Raw genomic sequence first — 19699 nt, forward strand, 5'->3', positions numbered from 1 at the left:
CTGAGCTGGAAGTATTGTTTCATACTTCAGCATCCCCTCAACGTATCCTTGATCCTTGACCCGTGCAGTAGTGTTGATGTTTTTTTTATATTGTATGGTTGAAAGAGTGAGAAGGACATCAACATACAGGCCCTCATCTGGATTTCCAAAAATCTCCAAAGACCTTCTTTAAGGCACTGTCTTTAGCCCACCAGCGTGTCGCTCCAATTGGAGCAAGACGTCTGTCTCTTGGGGTCCTTGCTCTCCTTCTCCCAAATGTTCACCCTCTGGTCAGATTCACGGAAGAACACAGCGATGTTGTTAAACGAGAGCAAAACATGACCCACTTGCCAAGCCACTCTCGGTTGTGTCTGCCAAAACAAGGTTCAAAATGTGTGCATAGGCAAGTATACAGTACTTCACACATGCACTTGATTGGTGGATTTTGCAGAAAGCAGGGCAGAGAAGCCTTTGTACTGGCCTTGCATACTGGAGGCTTCATCAGTAGAATTGGCAATGCACTTGCTGATGTGCTTCATGTTTTTCAGTACTTCACTCAGTACCTGGACAAGGTATTGTCCACTGGATGCTTCGCATTTTACCACAGCCACAAGCCTCTTGTGGATGATGTTCGTCACATATCTGACTATGAAAGAGCATGATCTTATGTTGTAATGTCCTGGACTGAAAACATACCAGCTTCATGGATTTCACTTGCTATGGTGGCCTGCATTGTGTGTTGGATGGTGGTAATGATGTTATCGATGGTAGTCTTTGATAATAGAGTGATTAGAGAGCCTCTGACCCCTCTTGACCCAGACTCAAGCAGTTTTTTTTTCTCTACGCAGGCAGTGAGATGCTTTTTCATACACATATACTTTCCCAGCAAATGTATCATCTCTAAAAAGTTGCCATGGTCAATGCTGCTGTCATCTAGTGTATAAGCTGCTTCAGACTGCATGCCTCTGTAGCTCAAACCCCTCTTGCCTTTAACAACATCTATAATGCGCTCTAGCACTTGCCTTCTTCTGCACACTTGCTCTCCATGAGCAGACATCTGACTGGCGATGGACAGGCTTTCAATGTTACCTTTGGAGAACCGTAGAAAGTAGGCCTCAGCTTAACCTCTATGCATAATGCTCTTCTCATGCTCTTCCACTCTCTGATGGATACGCTTCTAGTCTGCCATTCCATTCATGAAAGGACTGTTCTCTCTGGGCTTTTCAAGTGCCATACAAATGAAGCAGAATAAAGTATGGTTCTCTTCACTGTATGACAGCCACTTCCTGATTGGTCCCATCTTTACAAAAGAAAACCTTCTGCACCACAGACTTTTCACAATTTTGTTGGGGGTGGAAACTAAAAAACATATCTAGGTCCCCTGACTTCGGCCTCTTAAAATAATCAAAAATTGTGGTGGCTCAATCTACATCTGTCCACTGCAGATAAACTATCCTCAACCTGGATGAGTAAATAGTATAAATTAGTATATTAGTATAATATTATAACATTAAATAAAAATAGGATGTTAACATAGTTATAACATAATGTTAATATATTAATTATATAATGTTAGTATAATTAATAGTGATGATAGTATACTATATAGCACTAGTATAATATTAATTCCAATTGGACAATACAGCAGTTTAAGAAATACACAACCAACATTTATAATTTTTGTAGTTTTTCTGTCATTAAATTCTTGTACAAGAAAAATGGTCTACATTGGTGGTTCATCTAAAAGGTTTTAATGCTAAGTACTAACTTGTCAATAATCATAACCATTCATGCATAACAATGAGTTCAACATTTCAAAAGTGTGCTGTAGAACAACCTTTTTTTAATGTCCCGCCCCATCCAGGCTGTGATTTGTTGGTTCACGAAAAGTGACATTGACGAGCGCTTGTTTCAACAAAAGGCACCCGATATAGCTAAACAGCCACCTAGCCAAACCCAAACATTGCTTATCTTATCCCTATTGTATTCTGTCTTATCGCTTTAGCTCCAAAACCTTGACTAAAAGTTGAACTGGTATTGCTGGGCTCAATGGGCTGCTTTCCCTGCTCTCTCTCCTCTCTGCCTTCAGGCTCACTAGGCTGAGATGATTGACTGGTAACGGCGCCAAATTAATCATTTGTTATTTTAAAACATTTGGCTACATCAGCCTCAAGGGACTTCAACCTCTTCTATCAAGGCGAGACCCAAATGCAGAGACAGGAGGCAGATGGTTGGAGTCTTACAATGTCTATTAATCCAAAGGGGTAGGCAAGAGAATGGTCGTAGACAGGCAAAAAGGTCAAAACCAGATCAGAGTCCAGGAGGTACAGAGTGGCAGACAGGCTCATGGTCAAGGCAGGCAGAATGTCAGGCAGGCGGGTACAAAGTCCAGAAACAGGCAAGGGTCAAAACTGGGAGGACTAGAAAAAGGAGAATGCAAAAAGCAGGGGAAACCGCTGGTTGACTTGGAAACATACAAGATGAACTGGCACAGAGAGACAGGAAACACGTTAAATACACTGGGGAAAATAAGCGACACCTGGAGGGGGTGGAGACAATCACAAAGACAGGTGAAATAGATCAGGACATGACACTCTTCTCTCAGCTTTTCAGGACCACCTTTACTTTTTTTGTCTTTTTGTTTGCTCATCTTGCTCCACTCAACTATTTATCCAAATGTCACCACTTAACAGAGATGGGAAAGGGGCAGGGCCCAGGTAAAGTTAGAATGGACTGGACCAAAAGTAAATCGCTGGGCGAGATAGGCTGACAGATGTAATATCCAACCGTAATGGCAGTGGGCCAGCAGCCCACTCACCTGAGACAGTCAGACACACAGCACTTGGTTATTTTTATTTAAGCGGGGGCTGGGGTTATTTATATTTTGCGTTGCATCGGCCCCAATTGTCAAGCGGCCCACAGGGGAAAACTCCCAGGGCTCCAAATGTCCAGTCCGTCATAGGGTGCTCCCTTTGCTATTTATTGAAGTCCACGATTATCTCTTTTGTTTTGGTGACATTTAGTGAGAGATTATTTTCCTGACACCACACTCCGAGGACCCTCACCACCTCCCTGTAGGCTGTCTCGTCGTTGTTGGTAATCAAACCTACCATTGTTGTGTTGTCTGCAAACTTGATGATTGAGTTGGAGGTGTGTATGGCCACGCAGTAGTAGGTGAACAGGGAGTTCAGGAGGGGGCTGAGAACACACCCTTGTGGGGCCCCAGTGTTGAGGATCAGCAGAGTGGAGATGTTGTTTCCTACCTTCACCACCTCGGGGCGGCCCGTCAGGATGTCCAGGACCCAGTTACACAGGGCGGGGTTCAGACCCAGGGCCTCAACTTAACCTCTCTAGGGTACGTGTTGTTACACAACACAATGTATGTTTTGTTTAGTAAAGTTCATATTTATATCCAAAAATCTGAGTTTACATAGACGCGTTGTAGTCAGAAATGCATTGTCTCAAACAAACATCCGGTGAAAGTGCAGAGAGCCACATAAAATGACATAAATACTCATCATAAACATTGATAAACTATACAAGTGTTTTCATGGAAATATAGATAAACTTCTCCTTAATCTTGCTCCTACTTGAGACGCAGATGTCTCAAGTAGGCACCTGGAAATGCAAATGCGCTACGCTAAATGCTAAATGTACTCGTTAAAACTCAAACGTTCATCAAAATACACATGCAGGGTATTGAATTAAAGCTACACTCGTTGTGAATCTAGCCAACAAGTCAGATTTTTAAAATGCTTTTCGGCGAAAGCATGAGAAGCTATTATCTGATAGCATGCAACACCCCAAAATGCCTGAATGCGACGTAAACAAAGATTTAGCGTAGCCGGCACTACACAAAACGCAGAAATAAAATATAAAACATTCATTACCTTTGACGAGCTTCTTTCTTGGCACTCCTATATGCCCCATAAACATCACTATTGGGTCTTTTTTTCAATTAAATCGGTCTATATATACCCAAAATAGCCATCTATGGAAGCTGTGTAAATCAGAAAAAAACATTGTTTTAAAACGCAGCGTCATTTTTTAAAATTAAAAAAGTTGACGATAAACTTTCACAAAACACTTCGAAATACTTTTGTAATCCAACTTTAGGTATTAGTAAACGTTTATAATCTATCAAAATGATTACAAGGCGATGTGTATTCAATAGCTCCTCGTCTTCAAATCAATAGCTGAAAATGTGCACTTCAAAACATCCTGGCGGAGACCGGAAGAAATGAAATCCAGTTAGTTGGATTTACCAACAAAAAACTCCCCGGATAATGACGACAATGGCGACATCGTGTGGAATCTGTAGGAATTGCATGCAGGTCCATAATTCATTTTGTGCCTTTTTAACAATCCATGAAAGTGACGCATGGATATTATTTTTAGCTTTCAGTGAGCAGTTTTTCTTGCGCTTTTCGATGAAACACACGATCTGTTATAGTCACAGCCGTGATTTAACCAGTTTTAGAAACTTCAGAGTGTTTTCTATCCTCACATACTAATCATATGCATATACTATATTCCTGGCATGAGTAGCAGGATGCTGAAAAGTTGCGCGATTTTTAACAGAATGTTCGAAAAAGGAGGGGGTAGGATGAAGAGGTGGAACCGCTGTGTCAGATTTCAAAAACGCTTTACGGCGAAAGCACACCAAGCAATAATTTGCGATTATGTTAGCTAGCCACAGAAACCCATACAGCCATTTTCCAACCAAGGAGTGTCACAAAAGTCAGAAATAGCATTAAAATTAATCACATACCTTTGAGGATCTTCATCTGGTGGCACTCCCAGGTCTTCATGTTAGACAATAAATGTTTATTTTGTTTGATAATGTCCCTCTTTATGAGCAAAAACCTCCTTTTTGTTTGCGTGTTTTGTCCAGTAATCCGAATGCAGAAGGCACGTGCACTAATTCCAGGACGAAAAGTTTTGAAAAAGTACAATAAAAGTTAGTAGAAACATGCCAAACGATGTTTAAAATCAAACCTCAGGTTGTTTTTGTCTAAAATGATCAATAATATTTCAACCGGACAAAAGCTTCGTCAATAGGAAAGGAGAAACAAGAAAGGCGCGTTCACAATCAGGGCGCATGGCTGATGAATGGAAATTTCCACTGGTCACTGATTGAAAGTGCTGTATCTCCCTCATTTTTTCAGAGTAAAAGCCTGAAACAATTCCTAAAGACTGGTCACATGTAGAGGAAGGCACAGAGCTTGTGAACTGTGTCCTAAGTCTTTGTATGGTGGATAGGCTTCCAATGGAAAAACAGCCTATACTTCCTGGTTGGATTTTACTCAGATTTTCATCTGCCATATCAGTTCTGTTATACTCACAGACATTATTTTAACAGTTTTGGAAACTTTAGAGAGTTTCCTATCCAAATATACTAATTATATGCATATCCATATCCCTAATTATAGCAGACAGTTTAATTTGGGCATGCTTTTCATCCAAAATTCCGAATGCAGCCCCCTACCCTAGTGAAGTTAATGATGAGTTTGGAGGGTACTATGGTGATGAATGCTGAGCTGTAGTCAATGAATAGAATTTTCACATAGGTATTCCTCTTGTCCAGATGGTATAGGGCATTGTGCAGTGTGTTGGCGATTGCATCGTCTGTGGACCTATTGCGTTGCAAATTGAAGTGGGTCTAGGGTGACAGGTAGGGTGGAGGTGATATGATCCTTGACTAGTCTCTCAAAGCACTTCATGATGACAGAAGTGAGTGCTATGGGGCAATAGTCATTTAGTTCAGTTACCTTAGCTTTCTTGGGAACAGGAACAATGGTGGCCATCTTGAAGCATGTGGGGACAGCAGACTGGGATAGGGATAGATTGAATGGTCTGCGCATTCTCTGAGGACGCGGCTAGGGATGCCGTCTGGGTCCGCAGCCTTGAGAGGGTTAACACGTTTAAATGTTTTACTCATGTAGGCCATGGAGAAGGAGAGCCCACAGTCTTTGGTAGCGGGCCGCATCAGTGGCACTGTATTGTCCTCAAAGCATGCAAAGAAGTTGTTTATTTGGTCTGGAAGCAAGACATCGATGTCCGCAACAGGGCTGGTTTTCTTTTTGTAATCCATGATTGTCTGTAGCCCCTGTCACATACATCTCGTGTTTGAGCCGTTGAATTGCAACTCTACTTAAGTGTCTACTGACACTTTGCTTGTTTGATTGTCTTAGGGATGGAATAACTACACTGTTTGTATTTCCAGTCGCCTTGCCATGATTAAATGCGATGGTACGTGCTTTCAGTTTTGCGTGAATGCTGCCATCAATCCACGGTTTCTGGTTGGGGACGGTTTTAATAGTTACAGTGGGTACAACATCTCCTATACTCTTCCTAATTAACTTGCTCACCAAGTCAGCGTATACATCAATGTTATTATCTAAGGCTACCCGGAACACATCCCAGTCCACGTGATTGAAGCAATCTTGAAGCGTGAAATCTGATTGGTCAGACCAGCATTTGATAGACCTGAGCACGGGCGCTTCCTGTTTTAGTTTCTACCTATAGGAGGGGAGCAACAAGATGGAGTCATGGTCAGATTTGCCAAAAAGAGGGTGGGGGAGGGCCTTGTATGCATCGCGGAAGTTAGAGTAACAATGGTCGAGTGTATTACTCGCTCGTGTACAGCAATCAATATGCTGATAGAATTTAGGTAGCCTTATTCAGAAATTAACTTTGTTAAAATCCCCATCTATAATTAATGCAGCCTCAGGATATGTGGTTTCCAGTTTGCATAAAGTCCAGTGAAGTTCCTTGATGGTCGTCTTGGTATCCGCTTGCGGGGGTATATACACGGCTGTGATGATAACCGAGGAGAGTTTTCTTGGGTGATAATAAGGTCAGCATTTGATTGTGAGGAATTCTAAGTCAGGTGAACAAAAGGACTTTCAAAAGGAGTTCCTGTATGTTGTTACAATTACACAATGAGTCGTTAATCATGAAACATACACCCCTGCCCTTCTTCTTACCGTTGATAGGTTTTCCTGTTGGCGCAATGCACTGAAAATCCAGTTGGCTGTATGGACTCCGACAGCATGTCCCCAGCTAGCCATGTTTCCTTGAAACAGAGTATGTTACAATCCTGGATATCTCTTTGGAAAGCAACTCTTGCCCTGATTTCGTCGACTTTGTTAACTAGGGACTGGACATTAGCAAGTAATATACTCGGAAGCGGCGGGTGGTGTGCGCGCATCTGAAGCCTCACTAGAAGATCGCTCCGGCACCCTCTCCTCCGGCGGTGTTGTTTTGGGTCGGCCTCTGAAATCAGGTCAAATGCTTTGGGATGTACAGACAAAGGATCTGCTTTGGGAAAGTTGTATTGATGGTCGTATTGCTGGTTGTGCTGGTAAATTGACGTCTCTCTGATACCCAATAGTTCTTCCCGGTTATATATAATAAGACTTAACCAGTTGCGACGAGCAATCCCATATCCAGGAGCGTAATTATAGTCTCAAGCTCATTACCATAACGCAACGTTAACTATTCATGAAAATCACAAATGAAATGAAATAAATATATTGGCTCACAAGCTTAGCCTTTTGTTAACAACACTGTCATCTCAGATTTTCAAAAAATGCTTTTTAACCATAGCTACACAAGCATTTGTGTAAGAGTATTGATAGCTAGCATAGCATTAAGCCTAGCATTCAGCAGGCAACATTTTCACAAAAACAAGAAAAGCATTCAAATAAAATAATTTACCTTTGAAGAACTTCAGATGTTTTCAATGAGGAGACTCTCAGTTAGATAACAAATGTTCAGTTTTTCCAAAAATATTATTTGTGTAGGAGAAATCGCTCCGTTTTGTTCACCACGTTTGGCTAAGAAAAAAAAACGAAAATTCAGTCATTACAACGCCAAACTTTTTTCCAAATTAACTCCATAATATCAACAGAAACATGGCAAACGTTGTTTAGAATCAATCCTCAAGGTGTTTTTCACATATCTATTCGATGATAAATCACTCGTGGCAGTTTGGTTTCTCCTCTGAACCAAATGGAAAAATGCACGCACCTGGAGATTACGCAATAGTTTCGACGGAGGACACCGAGCGGACACCTGGTAAATGTAGTCTCTTATGGTCAATTTTCCAATGATATGCCTACAAATACGTCACAATGCTGCAGACACCTTGGGGAAACGACAGAAAGTGTAGGCTCATTCCTGACGCATTCACAGCCATATAAGGAGACATTGGAACACAGCGCATTCAAAATCTGGCGCACTTCCTGTCTGAAATTTAATCTTCGCCTGTAGCATTAGTTCTGTGGCACTCACAGACAATATCTTTGCAGTTTTGGAAACGTCAGAGTGTTTTCTTTCCAAAGCTGTCAATTGTATGCATACTCGAGCATCTTTTCGTGACAAAATATATTGTTTAAAACGGGAACGTTTTTCATCCAAAAATGAAATACTGCCCCAAGAGTTTCAAGAGGTTTAAGAGGTACAAGAGGTTTTCTGGGCTAACAATGTAAGAAATAATACATAAAAAAACAAAATATTGGACTGTTTCCTAAGGACTAGAAGCAAAGCTGCCATCTCTATCGCCGCCATCTTGATGCAGTTGAGAACTCGCCAGAGGTGTGGACTCGAGTCACATGACTTGGACTCGAGTCAGACTCGAATCACAAATATGATGACTTGCAACACGACTTTGACTTTAACACCAATGACTCATGATTTAACTTGGACTAGAGCCTTTTGACTTGAACTGACTTGATACCCTCCAAGCCCAAATATGAATAAGGATGCCATTAAAAAAAGTGTACAGCACGTCAACTCTTCATTCAACAGATTACAGTTGGAATCGGACAGCAGTCAATCAAATTGTGCCAGTGGAGAAAAAGTTGTGCGTGGCAGTACAGAGGAACGTTGGCGGGTGAATTCAGATGGAGCCCTTGGAAAGATGATACCGCAAATTATTATTTTCTGTTACAGTGCCTTGCGAAAGTATTCCGCCCCCTTGAACTTTGTGACCTTTTGCCACATTTCAGGCTTCAAACATAAAGATATAAAACTGTATTTTTTTGTGAAGAATCAACAACAAGTGGGACACAATCATGAAGTGGAACGACATTTATTGGATATTTCAAACTTTTTTAACAAATCAAAAACTGAAAAATTGGGCGTGCAAAATTATTCAGCCCCCTTAAGTTAATACTTTGTAGCGCCACCTTTTGCTGCGATTACAGCTGTAAGTCGCTTGGGGTATGTCTCTATCAGTTTTGCACATCGAGAGACTGACATTTTTTTCCCATTCCTCCTTGCAAAACAGCTTGAGCTCAGTGAGGTTGGATGGAGAGCATTTGTGAACAGCAGTTTTCAGTTCTTTCCACAGATTCTCGATTGGATTCAGGTCTGGACTTTGACTTGGCCATTCTAACACCTGAATATGTTAATTTTTGAACCATTCCGTTGTAGATTTTGCTTTATGTTTTGGATCATTGTCTTGTTGGAAGACAAATCTCCATCCCAGTCTCAGGTCTTTTGCAGACTCCATCAGGTTTTCTTCCAGAATGGTCCTGTATTTGGCTCCATTCATCTTCCCATCAATTTTAACCATCTTCCCTGTCCCTGCTGAAGAAAAGCAGGCCCAAACCATGATGCTGCCACCACCATGTTTGACAGTGGGGATGGTGTGTTCAGCTGTGTTGCTTTTACGCCAAACATAACGTTTTGCATTGTTGCCAAAAAGTTCAATTTTGGTTTCATCTGACCAGAGCACCTTCTTCCACATGTTTGGTGTGTCTCCCAGGTGGCTTGTGGCAAACAACACCTTTTATGGATATCTTTAAGAAATGGCTTTCTTCTTGCCACTCTTCCAGAAAGGCCAGATTTGTACAATATACAACTGTTGTTGTCCTATGGACAGAGTCTCCCACCTCAGCTGTAGATCTCTGCAGTTCATCCAGAGTGATCATGGGCCTCTTGGCTGCATCTCTGATCAGTCTTCTCCTTGTATGAGTTGAAAGTTTAGAGGGACGGCCAGGTCTTGGTAGATTTGCAGTGGTCTGATACTCCTTCCATTTCAATATTATCGCTTGCACAGTGCTCCTTGGGATGTTTAAAGCTTTTGAAATCTTTTTGTATCCAAATCTGGCTTTAAACTTCTTCACAACAGTATCTCGGACCTGCCTGGTGTGTTCCTTGTTCTTCATGATGCTCTCTGCGCTTTTAACGGACCTCTGAGACTATCACAGTGCAGGTGCATTTATACGGAGACTTGATTACACACAGGTGGATTGTATTTATCATCATTAGTCATTTAGGTCAACATTGGATCATTCAGAGATCCTCACTGAACTTCTGGAGAGAGTTTTCTGCACTGAAAGTAAAGGGGCTGAATAATTTTGCACGCCCAATTTTTAAGTTTTTGATTTGTTAAAAAAGTTTGAAATATCCAATAAATGTCATTCCACTTCATGATTGTGTCCCACTTCTTGTTGATTCTTCACAAAAAAATACAGTTTTATAACTTTATGTTTGAAGCCTGAAATGTGGCAAAAGGTCGCAAAGTTCAAGGGGGCCGAATACTTTCGCAAGGCACTGTATAAAGACTACGCTGTAGTCAACAAAAAACAGATTGCAACTTGCAAAACATGCAGGAAGAAAATAACAGATGGAGGAGCAACAACTTCCAACTTTGTTCAACATTTGAAGCTGCACAAAGAACGGTAAGTCGTGGCTAATATAGCCGACAGCTATATATAACTGTGATAGTGTAGCATGTAGGCTAACATAATGTTAAATCAATGAGCCTCCACACAGTCAACCAGTGCGGGGAACGTGATCATTGCACCCAAGATTGAGTTACAACTGGCTAGGCTGTTGGTAACCTAAATACTGCATGATGTTACTGCTTTTCCTAAAACCATTGACATACTGTATGTTGCCTACTGTAACCACACGCAGAGTGGGGGTGGGGGTGTGTGTGTGTGTGTGTGTGTGTGTGTGTGTGTGTGTGTGTGTGTGTGTGTGTGTGTGTGTGTGTGTGTGTGTGTGTGTGTGTTGGGTGATTGTGTACAAGCCTACATCGCCCGATTGCGCACAGTTCATGGAGACCCATGTAGGGCAGTACAGCATGAATCATCCACAGCACAAAGCTATCAACAATGCAGTACTGTCCAACCTGGTTATTGCAACTTGCCTCTGTCTATTGTGGAAAACAAGAGCTTTTGTCACTTTCTGTAAGTGGTTGACAGTAAGTACAGCCCAGTGTGTCATAGAACATTGACATCAAAAGTAGAGAACCTCGCTACAGAGAGACGTTCAAAACTGAAAATTCAGTTGAGCAACATAGACCTTGTTTCAGTCACAGTGGACATTTGGTCCGACCGAAAGATGAGGGGGTTCCTTGGTGTCACTGTGCACTGTATGGAGAAAGATGGAGAGTGGATACAGCTCAAGTCCAATCTCTTGGCCTGTGACCGCTTCAAAGGCCCACACACGGCCAAAAGAATCTGTGAGCAATTTGAGGCCATATGTGGTGAGTACAGCATTTAAGATAAATAAATATATCATTAGTGACAATGATGCCAACATGAGAAAAGCATTCACAGTGTGCTTCCCCATTGAACAAGAAGATGAAGTACATGACGAAGATCACCTTGATGATCACACTCTCCAGCTGGTGGTGGGAGATGGCTTGAAAGAAACAAAAGTGATGACTCCTTCTCTTTCAAAGTTATCAAAAATCAGCTCACTGCTGCATACAAGCACAACACTCAAAGAGGTGTTTGAGGCTGAATCCCTGCTGTGGTCAACACAAGATGGAACTAAACACTGAGACAAGTGAAGGCAGTTATCCAACATGACCATCTAAAGCTCAGTCATGTTCTAGAAAAGGCTGGGCACAAGGAGTTGTTGTTCACAGTACGGGAGTGGAATAAGTTGAAGGAGTTGGTGGGCATCCTGAAGCCATTTGGAGAAGCAACAGATATGACACAGGGGGAGAAGATAGTCACAATCAGTTCTGTTGTTCCCTCTGTCCTGCCCCTGAATCACCACCTGGAGCAGCAGAAGCCTCAAGTCCATTTCCTGAGTGGCCTGGTCAGAAGTCTCCAGGCATCCCTGAACAAAAGATTTCTTGGAATTTTCATCAATGTGAAAATGGCCAGGACACAAGATGGAATCACTTCCCCCTTTTCAGATCCAGTCTACCTCAAAGCAGCTGCCTTGGATCAGGCTTTTTCTCTGATGTGGGTGGAGCACCATGTGCTGGTCAAGGAGGAGGTCAAGGAACAGGTGGCACAAAGAGTGAAAGTGAAATATTGTTTTACATATTGTTTTGATTCTGATTGTGAAAGATGCTGCAGGGACTGAGCAAGCTGTGCTTCTTGTTGATGAGGAAGAGCAAGAGGACCATAGTCTTGGACAAGAAGATGGGCCGTTTGCAGCATACTGTAAGAGGCAGAAGAAAGCTGTTGGGACCTCTCAAGCACTACAGCTAAGTCACTACCTTGACACATGCGAAGGGCAGAATGCCCTCTTGTTCTGGGCAATGAACATGAAGCATTTTCCTTCACTGTCCCGAGTGGCCATCAGGGTCTTGGCAGTGCCTGCCTCCAGTGCTCCGGTGGAGCGTGTCTTCAGCCATGGTGGCATCATACCGCGACCTCATCGTGCACAAATGACTGACAGACTTTTATCGAATTTGGTCTTTTGCAAATGCAATACATCATAGGGCCCTGAGAAAAGAGAAAAAATGAAACTTTTTATGCATTACACACACACACACACACACACACACACACACACACACACACACACACACACACACACACACACACACACACACACACACACACAGTCTCCATGTTCAGGTTTTATCTCAGACATTCAGGCCAGTGTTGAAATTGTAGGCCTACTTGAAGTTCAGTAGCAGTTGTTTTGATGTACCTTTTAATAAATGTTTTTAACTTTATGGCAGGATTGATTTATGTGCCTAGAGTATATCTGGAGGGAGAGCGAGAGAGAGAGCACTACAATATTTTGTTTTTGTTGTCATATTGATGTGTCTTTCTCATGGCTACCCATGTATTTCCATGGAAATATAAAGTTTATTTGGAAAGTAATAAATAAATATATTTTTAAAAGCATTCATGATTTGCGTAAATGTAATATGCTAACTCTTACTCTTGTTAAAAATATGAAATGGTATTACATTTGGTGAAGAGCTTTATGACTTGTTTAGGACTCGAAACTCAAAGTTTAGGACTTGAGACTTGACTTGGGACTTGTCTTTCTTGACTTTGGACTCGACTTAGGACTTGAGTCCTAAGACTTGAGACTTACTTGTGACTTGTAAAACAATGACTTGGTCCCACCTCTGGAACTCGCCATCACTCATTTTTACTATAGCTGCATCTGAGTGGCGTAATGACTAATCGCGTGTACTTTGCCAAGTGCTCAGAGGGAGATAAAGCCTGACTAGCCGAGGAGGTCAAATCAGGTCAACGCCATGGAAGATAAGATGCTGATGATCCTAAAAGTGAATTTAGCTTGGTTGTATCTCTGCGTTTTTCTCGATGCCATCATACAACCAGAATAGAATTTCAGAATGTCATAGTTCCGATAGTTTAGAAGAGTTTACAGCAAAAAGATTTGAGCATCCAGTCATATTTATCTCAAGAGATAAGTGAATAGACTGATGGAGAATTATCATCTTTGAATGAATTATACTGTCTTCTTTAAATGTGTGCATAAATCACTCAGCCCAACACAGCTGTTTGTGTGGTAAATACAATGTATCCATCTGTGGTGTTCAGCTACTTCAATTCTTCTGTACATAACAGGACACTGGTAATGCCATGTTTGACGAAAGCGTTCACCAACGGCCAACTTCTCATGAATTGACTCTTTGTAGAGAGTGGTTGACTACCAAGCTAGGAGGCCAATATTTGTTTAGTTGGAGTACGAACAGAGGGAGGCAATTGTGCTTATTCGTATGGCTAAATCCAAGAGAAGTGTGTGAGTGATGACGACATCTAGGATTATTCTAATGCAGTCCCTCTTATGTGGAGAAGAGTCTCTTCCCATCCTTATTGTACAATCTTCATTAGCTCAGCTTTTGCAGAGAACGGCACTTTATTTTTAATTGAATAATCGCTATTTCATAAGCCTGGAGGTTATACAATGACAGAGGTTAGCTGGATATTCGGGAGACTCCCCGGGGAGTGTTCCCCTCAGAATTGCTGATACCAGGAGGATTCTTCTCACAGAGAAGAATGTAAAATATAAAACAAGAGCCGCATCAAGCCTAATTAAATCTTCACCCTTATTTGCATAGAACTGCGCTGAAGGCAGAGAACAGTTTTGCCAAAGCAATCCTGCACAGAAAACCCGAGCCTCTTCAATGCAGACAAGCGCTGGAAATAAATCAAATCAATACTGATGCAGTGGTGTATGTCTGTCTATGGTGCCAAAGCCATAGAGAAAGCCAGAAATTAGAAAATATGGGGACGTAGGGCGGGCCCCAGGTTTCATAGCGGGATGATTCATTTAGGACAAAACTGAGGGGATCCATATCTCCCTTTCTGAGAGGCGTTCAAAGACCCCCTAAACTAGACCTGCGACTCTCAAGGGTGGCACTGACATCTGTGTGATGTACTCTATGAAGTCAGCTCGTGTCTCCTCTTCCTCCTCATCCTCCACCTCCTCCTTGTCCTCCTCTACCTCTCACCTCCCTCTCTATGCCATTATCTGACAGCGAAGGGAGAACAGCCGAGCTAGATGTGTTACCAAGAACAAGCTCTACTGAGAAGTAGAATCCTGCTGCTGCTGCTGATGTGCACAGTGTGTTCTTAATAATTGATGGCCAGGAATGTTGCATCTGAGGAGAAAGGGAGTCTAGTTGTGATCAGAACCAGGTTGAGAGATCAATGTTTCCTCCTGCCACAATGAGTATCAAATGTGGCCAATCTCCAAACAGAGAATTAGTACAATAATTTCTCACCTTAAAATCTATGCAAACTTATTTTTGAATGAATAAGTCTTCAAATATTTGACCAATTTGCAGTTTCTACATAATCATTCCACTTCAGCGATAGTGACATGTAGGCATCACTATTCAAACCTACTTTGAGATGTAAACAACTGCCTCAACTTTATGTTACGTGTATTTTTCACTCAAGTCATATCTGATAATTACATGTCCAATACATTCATTTTTGTTTTAATCTCAATATCAAATCATTTATGGGTAAAAATTTACCTTACTGTGATAGTTTTCAATTTAAAATGGTTAGAAAGAAACAAAATAACTTCTTAGCAAAAGGTAATTTCGCAAGCAAGAATGTTGATATGATGGTCTGGGAGTGGTCTGAGTTGGGAGGGGAAAACTGAAAATGTGTTGTTATTGGCAGAGAGGTTTGGAACTCTCTTTCATATTGGTCTATTAACTAATTTATCACCTGGTGATTTCACCAATCAGGCCAAAACTCTATCCCACCAAAACAGACACAAAATCCCGGCAATCTTTTCAAACAGCTCTTACACTAAATGGGGAATATCATAATTTTCACAATTTCACAGCATTATTCCAACCTCACAGTGTGGAAATATAAAACACAAGAATATCATGTTTTTGACTGCACGGGGCCATTAATGACTTTCATTATCTGATTATTAATAATTCCATCAACACCTTATCCATGCAAAGAGTAATTATGACACAAGTCTTCATTTATGTGTCAAAATGATAAACAAAAATATTGAAGGCATTGCCAATGATCAATTATCTGAATGTTCAGATTGAGTTTGAGATAATGGATATGCTGTTAAATGTTGCCACTGCAAAGAATGTTATTTTTGAGAGATTGAGAGATTCTCAAGGGGTCTAATTAAAACCTAAACACAATTATAGAAATGTACAGGAAAGTGCAGTTTAAATATAAGTAGTGTGCTTAAATCCTCTTGGAACTCTAAACCTCTTGGAACTCTCAATTTCATTTTTGGATAAAAAAACGTTCTCGTTTTAAGCGCGATATTTTGTCAAGACAGGATGCTTGACTATGCATATAAGTGACAGCTTTGGATAGAAAACACTCTAAAGTTTCTAAAACTGCAAAGATATTGTCTGTGAGTGCCACAGAACTGATGCTACAGGCGAAACCAAGATGAAACTTCAAACAGGAAGTGCCCCAGATTTTGAAGGCGATGTGTTCCAATGACTCCTTCTATGGCTGTGAATGGGCCATGAATGAGCTTAGACTTTCTATTGTTTCCCCATAGTGTCGACAGCATTGAGACGTATTTGTAGGCATTTAATTGGAAGATTGACCATTTTACACTACATCTATCAGGTGGTCGCTTGGTGTCCTCCGTCGCAATTATTGCGTAATCTCCAGCTGCAGCATTTTTCCGTTTGTTTCTGAGTAGAAACCCAACTGCCACGAATTATTTATCATCGAATAGATATGTGAAAAACACTTTGAGGATTGATTCTAAACAGCGTTTGCCATGTTTCTGTCGATATTATGGAGTTAATTTGGTAAAAAGTTTGGCGTTGTAGAGACTGCATTTTCAGATTATTTTCTTAGCCAAACGTGATGAACAAAACGGAGCGATTTCTCCTACACAAATAATCATTTGCTATCTAACTGAGAGTCTCGTCATTGAAAACATCCGAAGTTCTTCAAAGGTAAATTATTTTATTTGAATGCTTTTCTTGTTTTTGTGAAAATGTTGCCTGCTGAATGCTAGCCTTAATGCTATGCTAGGCTATCAATACTCTTACACAAATGCTTGTGTAGCTATGGTTGAAAAGCATATTTTGAAAATCTGAGATGACAGTGTTGTTAACAAAAGGCTAAGCTTGTGCTTGAATATATTTCTTTCATTTCAGTTGCGATTTTCATGAATAGTTAACGTTGCGTTATGGTAATGATCTTGAGGCTATGATTACGCTCCCGGATACGGGTTTGATAGTCGCAAGAAGTTTTAATTTCCAAATGAATGCCTCGTAAATGTTAAATTTTTTGCCTTGAGATAGGTCCTCCCCTTTTTTGTTGGGTTCCGGGGTCCTCCCCCCCTAAAACAAAATATGTAAAAGCACTGAAATGCTTGGTTCTTGTTAAGTTTGTTCGATGAATTAGACCAAGGTGCAGCGTGGTAGGCGAACATCTTACTTTATTTCAAATGAACACCGAAAAACAACAAAACGAAGTTCTGCAGGCTACACAGCACCTATACAAAATCAAGATTCCATAAACTAAAGGTGGAAAAAAGGCTGCCTAAGTATGATCCCCAATCAGAGACAACAATAGACAGCTGCCTCTGATTGGGAACAATTCCCGGCCAACAAAGAAATAGAAAAACTAGAATGCCCACCCAAATCACACCCCGACCTAACCAAATAGAGAAATAAAAAGGCTCTCTAAGGTCAGGGCGTGACAGTTCTGGTGACTTTTGAAAAGGAAAAAAAATGTAATAAACCATCTAAAATATAATTTACACCCCATAAATGAGCTCAGTAACATATTGGTAAAATGGTTATAGTATACTGGATGCAATTTAAGGTTGAATGCTGCAGCTATCTAAAGAAACACAACAGAGACCTTATTTATGAAATAAATACGTTTATCTTGACAAAATGAACAGAGGAACATTTGACTGAACATGAATTAGAGCCCACTCATTCATGTTCATCACAAAAAGAGAGCATTGGAAATCTCTTTCCAGGTTCTGATAAAAACCTAGTTCTGACATAGTTTACAGTCTTTGTCAGAGCACTTTATTCTTCTGGGCTTTTGGAAAAAGATTTTCAAAGCTCTCCTGTAATTGAGCTCCTTGATGGGGGGGGGGCGTTGATGGAGAGCCGCATGCAGGTGGCTAGATGCTCTCCCTGCAGTCTGTTCCTCAAGTCTGTTTTGACCTGAAGTAACAGAAAGTATAATAATAGAAGGGAGAGGGACAAAGAGGATCTACTTTCACATTTAATTGTTCTTACTCGTTTCATTGCAGAGAAGTCCCTCTCACAATTAACGGAAGACAATGGTATGGTCAGTGTGATTGCTGCCAGCTGGCTAAGGCAGGGGAAGACTGCCCCCATCAAACAGCGAGGGCTGGTCTAAAATACCCCGCACATTGACTCTGTACCAGTACCCCCTGTATATAGACTCGCTGTTGTTATTTTACTGCTGCTCTTTAATTATTGGTTACTTATATTTATTTTCAATGTAAGGTTGTATACCTGTTGTATTCGGCGCATGTGACAAATAACATTTTATTTTTATTTTAACAGAGTGGTAGTTCAACAGGAAAAAGGGTTGAGCAACACTGGCCTAAAATGTTATTTTCAAAAGATTGTCACACTCATGCCATACCTTGAATGCCTCAGCTAGCACATGTTGCTTGTAAGAGTGCCACTCTTGCAGCACAGCAGCCTCTGGCGCTTGCAAAAAATGCCTGGAGAGGGGGGTCAGGTTAAAGGTGTTCATCATCTTACTAGAGAACGCTACCTGAGGTCCCAACACACTGAAGGCCCCCAGAATCTCCAGGTGTTGGAACCTCCAGTCTCGGCTGTCCTGGTGGCCAACAAGACTTAATTACAACAACAACAAACAAAAAAATAAGCCATTAATAGCTATTTGTTTTAGTTTATCCAACACACATGATGTAACATTGGTTTCATCACAGCATTTGAAAACATGTTTTTTTACCTCCTCTCTGAACCGAGCCCAGAACTGCTCCCTGGTCTTCTCCACCTGCCCCCCCCCCCCCACACACACACACACACACACACACTCCTCCCCCCCTCCTCCTCCCTTGACTAACCATGTGGCATATTATATAGGCACGGCTTCAGTCTGTCAATTTTAAGCCACTTTGGGTCTCATCCGGATTTCCGGTGGTGCGCACTTGGCCTTTTATCTATTCCTCTTTCTTCTCCTTCTCTCAGCTCTCCTCTCTCTTTTTCTCCTTCCATCTCCCCTCCTGGCTTTCCTCTCCTCTGCTCCATTCTGTCCCTCCTGCATCCCTACCTCACTCCCGAGATTCTGCCTCTTCTCTGTCTAGTAAAGTAAGCCATACACTTGTTATGAAACGATAGCTTAAGCTTTTAAAAAGTTAGCTTACTAAAGAAAGTTTTGTTTAATTCAGGCTGATTTTAAGGTAACATTACCTGACACTCTTGTCCCTGCCTTCCCTTTCTCTTTTGCTGCTGTGTCTGGAAATATTTCAATAAACTCATCTGAGAAAAGAAAAAAAATCAAATCAAAGACTGATGAATGTAGCTATTTTGCTTGCACTTACAGTTCCAAACAAACTAGCTAGCTAACTTGCTTGACTAGTAACGTCAGATAACTATGTTTCTATCATCAACATACTTGTGGGTATTGGATAGCTAAATGCCGATACAATTGTGGCAACAATATTATAGATCTAAATTATGTTAGTAGAATTTTTAGGTTATAGCTAGCTTATGTAGTTAACTAGTTGGCAAGCTAACGTTAGTCAAACAAACAAGCTAGCATACCTTTCTTGCATTTCCTCAGGCAGGAGCACTCTGAGGTGATTCAAGTTAATTGTTTTTTGCGCTGCAGAGCATCTGTATCGAGCACTGGTCACTTGCACACCGGTCACTGGCACACTGTGTTTCTTGAGTTGCAGGCTGCCTACCACAGCTCACAGAGCTAAATAACCTTCAGAACTGGGTTGATCCAAGACAGATGATCTATTACCAAGAAAAGTGAATGTGATT

General features: G+C 41.2%; 1 protein-coding gene and 1 pseudogene across 1 annotated transcript in view; both read left to right on the top strand.

Annotated features, from left to right (window-relative positions):
• Positions 1 to 19699, top strand: part of LOC110535735 (fibrinogen C domain-containing protein 1) — a 163220-nt gene that overhangs the window by 123633 nt on the left and 19888 nt on the right. The gene's annotated exons all lie outside the window — the stretch shown is intronic.
• On the top strand, positions 11500 to 12413 carry LOC149979602 (zinc finger BED domain-containing protein 4-like; annotated as a pseudogene).

This window comes from Oncorhynchus mykiss, chromosome 11 (genome assembly GCF_057628025.1).
Source record: "Oncorhynchus mykiss isolate SJ-2025 chromosome 11, ASM5762802v1, whole genome shotgun sequence".
NCBI classification, from domain to species: domain Eukaryota; kingdom Metazoa; phylum Chordata; class Actinopteri; order Salmoniformes; family Salmonidae; genus Oncorhynchus; species Oncorhynchus mykiss.